Source organism: Pyrus communis, chromosome 9 (genome assembly GCF_041283825.1).
Source record: "Pyrus communis isolate YQ-2024b chromosome 9, ASM4128382v1, whole genome shotgun sequence".
In the NCBI taxonomy this organism is placed as follows: domain Eukaryota; kingdom Viridiplantae; phylum Streptophyta; class Magnoliopsida; order Rosales; family Rosaceae; genus Pyrus; species Pyrus communis.
Genome location: NC_142573.1, coordinates 12,956,018 through 12,967,257, shown reverse-complemented (window position 1 = coordinate 12,967,257; position 11,240 = coordinate 12,956,018). Strand labels below are relative to the sequence as shown.

General features: G+C 36.8%; 1 long non-coding RNA gene across 1 annotated transcript; it reads right to left on the bottom strand.

Moving 5' to 3' along the window:
• Positions 1-1,631: 1,631 nt before the first annotated feature.
• Positions 1,632-6,705, bottom strand: LOC148694280 (uncharacterized). Its single transcript, XR_015966384.1, has 2 exons — positions 6,587-6,705; positions 1,632-1,816 (listed from the first exon to the last, which is right to left on the bottom strand). It is a non-coding gene; the product is annotated as an uncharacterized LOC148694280 (long non-coding RNA).
• Positions 6,706-11,240: the final 4,535 nt, after the last annotated feature.

The following is an 11,240-nucleotide window of genomic DNA, read 5'->3' as shown; positions in this document are numbered from 1 at the left end:
TTTATAAATATATACTCTTATGAAAAGAAATTTGTAAAAATTGGAAGGTAAAAAAACGCACATAGAGTTTTGAAATCAAGACCTCATTGTTAATTTTAAACAACATAAATCATCAATTCCAGTTAAACTTATAAATCATTTGACCAAATTCGATAAATTTGTACCCTTACGAAATAAATTCGTAAAAGTTAGAAAATAAATAAATACACAGAGTTTTGAACGAATGATCTCCTTGTTAATTTTAAACAACAAAAACCCCCAGTTCTAGTTAAACGTCTTGATTATTTAACCAAATTTTATAAATTTATACTCTTATGAAAATATATATGAATATACCACCCTAATAATTTTGGCGCTCCCAATTTTTTTGAGCCCCGAGGTCGCCCAGCCAGCACTGGGCCAAGGCGGGCCCTAGATGCGTTATAAATAACAAATATAGAAAATGAAATACACAAAATATAATATTCAGTCTAGGTTCTGTAATTTATCATATTGATGTTTTTTGTGTGTGTTTTAAGAATAGTTTTCAAATACAAAGTAAAACACAAGATTTACGCAATAAAGTTAAGAGTTTTACTATCATCACAATCAATATCTCAACCAATTCCCGCCGCCTCCATTACCACCGCTATCATCACCCCACCACCACCATCACCATCACCATCATATTTGTCATCACCATCTCTCACCACTACTGCTGCCATCATTGTCGCTGGCACCATAACCCCACCATCGTTGCCATCACCATAACCACCGCCAACCTCCTTGCCATCACCACCTTCCACCATCGCTACCACTGCTATCGCCACCACTAACACCATCACCACCACCACCACCACCAACATCACCACTATCTTCATCACCAAACCCGCACCACCATGGCCACCATCTCCACCATATCCCCCGCCAGCTCTCAACCACCATTGCCACCACCACTACTCACCACAACCACTCACTGCAACCACTACCATTACTCCTCGCTACAATCACCATATATGGCACCACCACTCCCACCACCAATGCCTCGTCCCCACTCCGTGATTGCCATTAACCATACACCATCAACACCATCACCCGTAACCACCATCTATATTATCACCACCACCACCGTTTTATAATTATATAACATAAACAAAACAAAAACACTAATTATTATTTTTTACATTTTAATATTTGTATCAAACACATTTTCAATGTTTACTTTCCTAAAAAAAAAAAAATAAAAAAAAAAAAAATCTGGGATTAATTCACCAAACGCATTTAATTGTATTTGTTGTTTTCATTTTACAAAACAGTTATTCATACATTGTTTTGTAATACATTACCAAACATGCCCTAACAGTCTTTTCAAAATTCAAGTAATGAATATTGTATCAATGCTCATTAGGGGTGGGTTCGGTTCGGTTCAGTTTTTTGCCAAAACCGAAAACCGAACCGAAATTACTATTTGGTTTGGTTCAGTTCGATTTTTTGTCGGTTTGTGTCCGGTTTGGTTAATATTCGGTTCGATTTTTCTCGGTTCGGTTTTTTTATTTTATTTTATTTTATTTATTTATTTATATAAATTTTCCATAGCAAAAAAAAATTGAAAGAAAACAATTTGCAGCCATTTTGTAATACATCTAGAGGAGTATAAATAAAATCAAAGTCCCATTTCAACATAGATAAAATAAGCATTCCGAATTTCTAATAGAATCAAAGACAATGAAAATAAACATTCAAAGTTCGTTTGATCCTGAGGGCTATTTGATTTTGATCTCATTGAGTTTGAACTTGAGCTTGAGGCCCTTGAGACCTTTGACGCCTTTGACTTCATCTAATTCACACAAAATAATAAGAGGATAGTAGTTAGTACTACAAACTTATACAAAAGTAAATTGGTGCAGATTCAGTTATTGGTATATAAGTTAAAAAATTATGATTTAATCTTATGTGATCATTTTTCAAGGCCAATGATACAAAAATGCAGCAAGAATAAGACAGAACAGACCTATGAGGTGTATACTATGATAAACCAAATGAAATCAAGCATATATCAAATGATATGTAAAATCCACTTAACACTAAAACCCCCTCACAAAATCTGACTCGAAGGCACTCTGGTTTAACATATCTACCAGATAGACACAACAAGCACAATTTTACATGAAGAGGAAAGACCAACCAGTCCTGTTCCTATCTCTGATTTTCCATTCATTCTGATGTAGTTAATGACTTAGTTTATGCCAAACCAACCATTCATTCTGATGTAGTTAATAACTTTAACATCAAATCAAAATCAACATGTATAACCAACAAGGAAAGAACATAAAAGAAAACCCTCATCTGTTCACACCTCTCTACATTTCATATCTTTGTGATTACTTCACGTTTAATGCCCTCAATACAAACCGTCATTCATTTTATATCTTAATTCTCTCTTGGAAGATCAAATATGCTAAAAATAAGATAAAATTGTTGTTGGTGGGTAATACTATGGTCGAAGGAATATGTTTTTACTATAATTATGGTTCTGCATATTGGTCCACCTAATTGCATAATAAAAGACCAGTTACAGATTCTCATAGGATTCCAAAATACGTAGTGTAAACTGTAAACCTCTCTCGTGATTATAAATTTCGAGGAATGATTTGGATGAACTTAAAACAAGAGTGCATAGCATGAAATCAGATAACAGTAACCACCAATAGTTTTATTGTGTATATATACATCTAAAATTCAAAGCAATACCCACAAACAGGTTCTCAAAATCTCAGAAAACCATCAAAATCTTCAATCAAGACAAAGAATAATTAATCAAATATTACAATTTCTGAAACATGGGTATTCTCTGATTATGCATGTAGTTTTAATGATTGTTTTAGTAAAGACCTAAAGATATATATCATATGGCTTTGAAGGAAGAGAAACGGACGTCTTCATAGTTAGGAAGTGAAACATAATTTTATTGTGACTACAACAATGCAACCGTTATCTCACTACGTGGTTAATCAGCATAAATCGAGAAAATAGAAAAACTATCACATAGAATTTTAAAGGCAGATATGGAGTCACAAAGTCCTATCCTTCTAACCATAATTCGAAAAGTGAGTAGTAACGGCAGAAAGAAACCTAGAAACAATCACACTAAAAATAAGCACACTGTGTGAAATTCACAAGTCAATAAAATACCAGATCAGGAAGAATCGGTAAGCAGAAGCCCATATACATGTGCTTTCATAGATCTCAGTCAATTCATTACACTAATAAATCCAAGAGTAAGTAGTAAATGCAAAGTATGAAATGAATCCTTGTGACAACCCGTTCCAAATTTTACGTTTTTATTTTATTTTAAAAGCGTGAATTTACGAAATTGCCCTAGAGGCAAGGACTTTGACTTCCGTTGACCATCGACTTGAGAGATGTGGGACTTATTCTTTTAGCATATCCTTGTAGTAGTCGTTGGTACGAACGTATAGACGAAAGCCGTTTGCGAGTCCGGATTATAACGGTATAGTTATGGACGTTCGAAATTGGTTATTCAAGGTTTAGTGTTAATTAAATTAAATCCCCACTTTGTGGGGTGAAGCCCAATCAGAAATGGAGGAAAGAAAGAAGAGAAAAAAAAAAAAAAAAAAAAAAAAGGAAAAAGGAAGTGGCTTTCCCGTCCACCCGCACCCACCACGAGTTCCCATTTTCCAAGGCCGATTCCGGCCAACTCCGGTGGATTTTTTCGATGCCACAACCACCATCTTGAAGCTCTCATTCCCCTCTACAAAACCCACCCAAGAACCACCTTGATTAACCATGGTATGTGGCGGTTTGAGGCCACGAAAGTTGACGAAAATCAATAGTGCTCCGGCCACCCTTTTCGATTTTCCGGCAAATCGGCAAAGAGATGGCTGATGCCACCACTTGGACTTTGTAGCCCATCATCCCAGGAGCAAAACCCAACCAACCTTGACCCCGTTGGACCACCGTAGACGACGAATCGACGTCGGGAAGTTTTAGGCACCCACCGGCTTTGTGGGAAAAATTAACCATCTTCCGTCCACTTTTGGACTTCGTGGCAGGTATGAAAGTTGCTCCACTCACTGAGATATTCATTTCTGTGAAGTTTGAGAATTTTTGGAAATAGTTGGATTTTTCGGCGAGTCGGGGCGGCCGACCGCCACCTGCGGCGGCGCGTGGCCAGTGGGCCGCCAATGCTATCTTTAGGCTATGTCGAATGTTTTGAATTCAGTTTTGTCATTTGAATGACGTAGGTTGATCGTTGGAACCTAAATTCGTTACGATACGTTACTTGATAAAAATGTGAATCGATGATCCGACCGTTGGATCGTCACCAAAATTGGATACATTATAATACGTAATATTTAAAGATCATAGGAATTTATGGATCGGGAATCCGACATACGAATCTTCCTGAATTGGATTTGTAAGTTAGTAAAATAAATGTTCACGGCCACTTGTTTTAGGCAATTGGCGGAGATCTGACCGTTGGATCGTAATGAAATTTTAATATGTTATTCTAGAAACATATTGTGGATCGTTGGGAGTTGCGGATTGGAAATTTGATATGTGGATCTTCCGAATCAAGTTATACAGGGTTGTAAACCCTACCGTTGATCTTTGATCGACTGTTGACTTGTGGTCAATGGGTCTCAAACTATTTTAGAATGTCGTTGAGGTTGTGTTTTATGTGAATTACGTATTCTACGGATAAGAGTTCTGAGATGTGATTTGATAATTTGTCACAGAGACCAATCATTCAGGACGCCTCGATGCGTGCGCTAGAGAATCATAACGTGGACTCGAGGTGAGTGAATCTTTTCCTTTTTATCGTACATATTATTGAGAGTTCTATCGACACTTTTAAATTGATTAGGTATATTACCTTCATATAATTATTGTGAATGCTTGAAGTACCTATATGAACTACGAATGGCTTGATCCCTGTTTAGGGTACGTAGGCAGTCTAACGAGACGTTAGATGCAGCCATAAAATATTTGAGACAAAAGCCTTGCTTGGGAAATTGAGTAATGCGAAGGAATTTGGTAAAAGCAAGTTTTAGTTTTGTGAATTAGTTAGTTAAATTAGTGTTAATTGGGTTGTCATGGATAATTATCCCTGAAAATAAGTAGTTCGGGAGTAGGGCGTTATTGATTGTACACTTCACACCGTATTGTTTATAATTGAAAATGCTACGACATGGTTGAGTATTAGATTGCATCATGGTATATCCATATGTATATTACTTGCATATAATTATTGGGAATGCTTTCAAGTGCAAAGGTGAACGCAGGACACCCAGGTAAGTTCAGGTGAGTTTATGGTATTAGTTGAATCGATTGCGTTATAGCATGACTACAGTTATGTGTTAGGCAACTTCGATACTGTCGTACTGGTTGCCATGAGTTGCACATGTTATATTGAGATGCATTGAGAGCTCATAAACCTGCACCCCGGTGTTAGTGCTCCCGCCCGTGGCCAGGGCACAGTCCTTCACGTGATGTTCACCTCACGCATCTTACGCTCACCTTGGATCCAAGGTAGGTGCACAGTCCTGTCGTACAGACCACTTTAGGTGGTTATGACTCGTAGGTGACTCGCGATTATTCGCACAGTCTTCACGTGATCGTAGCACTTGAGCGTATTTATTTACACCCAGTCCTGTCGTACAGACCACTTTAGGTGGTTCCGACTCGTGTGCAGGTATACTTATTGAGCTATTGGCTAGCCATGATTGATGAGATATGGATAAGTCGTACAGGTCACTATAGGTGACTCCGACTTATATGCTAGCCATGATTGATGAGATATGGATAAGTCGTACAGGTCACTATAGGTGACTCCGACTTATATGCTAGCCATGATTGATGAGATATGGATAAGTCATACAGGTCACTATAGGTGACTCTGACTTATATGCTAGCCATGATTAATGAGATATGGATAAGTTGTACATGTCATTTTAGATGATTCTGATTGATATATCACTTTGTATTGATTAAGTTCATTTGACTTACTTATTAATGTATGGTGGAGTTGATGGCAAACCGTGGTTTTGGTCATTTCTGAGTATGGTTTGGATATATGTATATATGTTGTACTGTCCTATAGAAAACGATAAGGGAATTACAGTGAGGGGTTATTACTGTTAGAAAGGTAATAGTTTTGGGAAGCTTGGTTTTACTGCTTACTCACACTTTTTGTTTTGTACCCCTTCAGGTTTTAACTGCTGAGTTCGTATCGACGAGGATATATCGCTAATCTTAGTATTGGTGGCTACTTTTAAGGGTATGATTCTTACCCACACTACTGTACCTTACTTATGCTCTGACATCGCGCAGTGAAATGGGTTTGCTCCCTCTCATAGCGCACTCTGGTATTTAGACACTTTTAGATTCAAATTTATTCACTTTTTATACACTATCACATTTTATGGCTTCGTCACCTTCCAGGTGTCGGCCAGCACAGCTCGATTCAGGGTCCAAGTGAACTTTCTGGGTCGGGGTGTGTCAATCCTTCTCTAATCAGAACCAATTTCAATAGATAAATAGAACAAAAAAATTAAACACAGAGAAATGAGAGTATGAGACTAACCTTTTGCAGTCGAGACTCGAAACGGCAAGAAGAAGCTCACTGCGAGATGAAAGACTGATGGCGAGGGCGAGGTGTGAGAGATTGAGAGTGAGAAGGGTCGCACCGTCGCGGACTCGGGGTCGCTTGGGATTCAAGACTGAGAGAGACAGAGAGTGATTGAAGTTGAAGATCGAGAGAGAGAGAAGAGGCTAACCTTTTGCTGTCGAGACTCGAAATGGCAAGAAAAAGTTGACGGCAAGATGAGAGACTGACGACGAGGGCGAGGTGTGAGAGACTGAGAGTGAGAAGGGTCGCGCCGTCGTGGGTCGCCTGAGAGATTGAAGTTGAAGACTGAGCGAGAGAGAGAGGAGGCTCAGGCTGCGTGAGAGGGTTACTGGGTTAGGGTTCATGAAAGGAGTCTGGAGGTAGGGAACGAGAGAGAGAAGAGGGGAACGAAAAATAGAAAGTGTGGCTGCTACTAATAGTGGCTAGGGTTACAGGGTTTTGTTAATTTCCTCATAAAAATTAAAAAAGGGAACGAGAGAGAGAAAAGGGGAATGAAAAATAGAAAGTGTGGCTGCTACTACCAGTGGCTAGGGTTACAGGGTTTTGTTAATTTCCTCATAAAAATTAAAAAACTGAAACCAACTTGGCAACATGTTTTGTTTTGTTATGATTGTATGACTAAACTATTTATAAATATTAAATATATATATATATATATATATATATATATTAGTTCGGTTCGGTTCGGTTTGGTTTTTTTCGGCCTCGGTCCTGTTCGATTGTCGGTTTTTTTTTATTTTCGGTTTTTTGAACCCATCCCTAATGCTCATAGCATTTTTCATGTCCTTAGTGACTGCTTTTTCATGTGGTTTTTTCTACAATCTCTTACTTTTCTCGGCACTATTTCTTTGTTATTTATTTATTTATTTATTTATTTTATGTCTTTTCTATAAAAGGTCTATATATGATGCATGTAGGAGCTTCTTCCAGATCATACAATTAATTACAGGGACCAGCCCATATTGTGTCACAGACCATGCAAGCCTCACAATCCATTTTTCCATAAATACGAATATCTCTAACTTCGTGCCTTTCCAGCCTCATCGATCATTGAATGTAAATGATACGAATACATCGTCGACCGTTCAATCATTCAATGAAGAATTTAAGGAGATGGAGAGTACGTAGCACTATAGCAGTGGTCGATCAAATTTTGTGAAGGAAATATATAGGTGCCTCCTTAGAACACGGACACTTCAAAATTTGTTCTTATTTTTGCTTCTTTACGTGTGATTCAATCTCTTAGTTCATATGCTGATAAAGCTAGCATGTTCATACCAGAAGCTTGCAGACATTTACTCCCAACAGTTATGACTCTTTTATCTTCTCTGCGATGCATGGTTGCATGAGAAAGAAAAGATTAAGATCTGTAATCCTGTTGACATCGACGCATAAAAATTACGAATGGTTTCTTGTTAGATATACGGTATTCCTACGTTGTCAGAATCATGATTTCGTATTTAAACATACGCTTAATTAACAAACTTGAGTCATGGTCAAATAATATAATACGTTCGATGTACCATCTCATAACGTAACATGTTAGATTGCCTCACAAGGAAAAGAAAACATATACTCTCGGTTGATGAGAAAAGGGTAAGAAGCAATATTTTATTATATTGGTAGGGTACGTACTTTTTGTTTTCGGAAAAACAGGCTAGAGGAGAGTTGAGTTTTCCGATCAGTTTGAAAGATACGAGTTCATTCCAACACCAGAAGCTGCTGGTTTGGTTAATGTGTGCAGACACATAGTTGGCTTGTCTATTGCAAAAATTTAGAGGTTGTTTGTCTGTTTGGTGAGCTTTTATCAGCTAGAATTGAAGGCAGACTTCACATAGAGAGGCATATATTGTCATTGTGGGGTAAAACCCAGCAGACCTAATTAGCAAAGAATAATTGAACAAATAATGAGACGAGCTATGTCCAAATTCACGGCTGTATACAGAAAGGCTTTGTCCTGGCCAGCTAAAACTCTTTAAAACTTATCAATGTGCATAACTAGTTAACCTGTACATTCATAACCCGAAATATTTGAGGCTCTTTCTTTCTTTTCCTCATTAAAATCAGCACTATTCGTTGTTAATAATACACTCCCCTAAACTCGGTTATTAGGGAATGAACTACCACTGCATAATTGTGTTCAACTATGTCCTGTATGTACTCACAGATGAATGAATCGTGAATTAGAAGTTCCGAGCCCACCACCTCCTCCAACAAGAGTTCGATATCATTTTAGACAGTCGTTCGAGTTGCTAGGAAACGAACAACCATGTATATCACCACAGTAAAAAAAGGAATTAATGAAAGAGCAATGCTTATTTCTTGAGTATGTACAAGATTGTAGGAGTTTGAGACCCTCTTGTCCCACATTGGTCAACAATATTTTTTTCACTAGCCTTTATATAGACTTATTCCTTCTTCTTAGTAATTAGAACTTGGACCATTTGGAAATGGATTGAAGGCTTGAGCCTTATGGTTGTGCGGATTAGGTTTGAATATAATATAGCCTAAATACAATTAATATTAATTAATCAAGACAAGGGCCTTGGGCTTGGAATTTAAAATTAATCAGATTCATTAATTTTAATTTTCGGATTAAGTTTTTTAATTAATTTATTAATTAAAAAACGTTTTGATTAAAAGAAATAGCTATTAGAAAGAGTTGTATATATTTTCAATCACAGTATCCAAGTGAGATCATATTTTCTTCCTCTTTTTCTTCCGTACGAAATTTCCAGAGAGTAAGCACATAAAGCAAATTCGCTAGAATTCTAGAATTCAGTGCGGGTTGTAGAATTAGGTAGTTGAATCCTGATCAAGCAGACGTTGTAGAACCACAAGCACAAGAGTGGGACGAAAATACTGTTCGAAGGACATAACTTTTACGCTAGCCTCTATCTTCTGTGATCAAGTTAGTATCATTGATATTCTTATATTAGTTTATGTATTTATTGTATAATTTCATTCTACACATCAAGTATTTTTGGTTAATAAAGTATTAGAATTTCAAGTTCTGATTATTTCTGTTATTTTTTGTTTATTTTTGAATTGTTCTCCAACAAAGATATCCTTTCAACAACAACCACCATATATTGTTGAAACCAGAAATTGACTAGACGAAGCGGGATCTTGGAATTGATGAAGGCAAAAAGTACTCATCCTTAAATGGTCATTAATAGGGTACCTTAGAGCTGTAGTTGATTTTGAACAAGAGCTACCAACGGCATGGACTTATCTCGTGCCGTTAGCTAACTGAATTTCTATATTCCCATGAACTTGTTTCCATTCTTTTGATGATAATCAAACTTGCTACTCTAAAAGAGATCGATCGCTTTGATTACTATACTTCTATATTAATTAGAGACTTCATCTTTGTATAACGTCAGATAACCACTAGCACAAAAAGCTATGTTGTTAAGAAATGAGCTAACAAAGTATAACAAACTTAATTACACTATATCTTGATTCATGTTGTTAAGAAATGAGCTAAGAAAGTATATCAAACCTAATTACATTATATCTTGCGTGCATAGTCATCATGCACGTGAATATGCAAACAAATGAGAGAGAGAGAGAGAGAGAGAGAGAGAGAGACGATCATATACGTGGAGTAGCCTCACCTCATCTTACCGTATAGATGTAAGTAAAAGTTCCAAATCGGAGAGTTAATTAAGAAATTCCTCACAAAGTTTATTAGGAGTTGTGTCATAACTCTTATTGCCGATTGGCTTTGGGGTTGAAACCTCAGTTTTCTTCATAGTACAGGAGCATATATGCTTACATATTAAAGGAAGTTGAGTTTCCACTATAAAAATATTTGGTGACATGGGAAATAATCCAACTTACTTATAAATCTAAGTAAGGTCCTTCCTCTTATTAATATGAGGTTCCACCATAAAACCAATTGACAATATAGGGAGTAGCTCAACTACTTATAAGCACATGCAAGGTCCTTCCTCTTATCAATATGAGATTCATTTTCAACACATCTGAAGTCCAACGACCACATCTGCTCAACGTCACCAAACCTAAAAGCTTAAGTTGTTAGGGAATTGACCAACAACGTCCCCATTCCCCACTAACATGGCATCATCTCACCATACAAAGGTCATAATTAGGATTGTTCATTCTCTTTATCATCTTCTAAAAATCATCTGTAATAAAACTCATTATGAGACTTTTTAGTCATCTGTATGAATAAAAGAAATTGACTGGCAACTGTCGTCATGAAGGATGCAAAGTTAACATATGGATGGCTAAATGGTTTCATTATCGAATGATTTTTTTAAAGATGATCTTTAGATGATAATAAAGAGAATAAATAATTCTAATTAATTATGACATTTGGACGGTGAAATGATGTCACGTTAAATAGTGAGAAACTGAGAACTTTCTTCTTTACTGGGAATGGTGGAAGTATTAACTTGTATATCAAGCTGCAGACATAATCCATTACGAAAAATGTGATCAAACAATCTATTAAACCATGTGGCACGTGCATCACAGTGCTTATTTGCATATGAACCACAGGCAGATGATTCCAACATCCAAGTAGTAAAAGTACATTTACACTGTCATGAAACTCGTGGATAACTTGAAACCCGTCTAG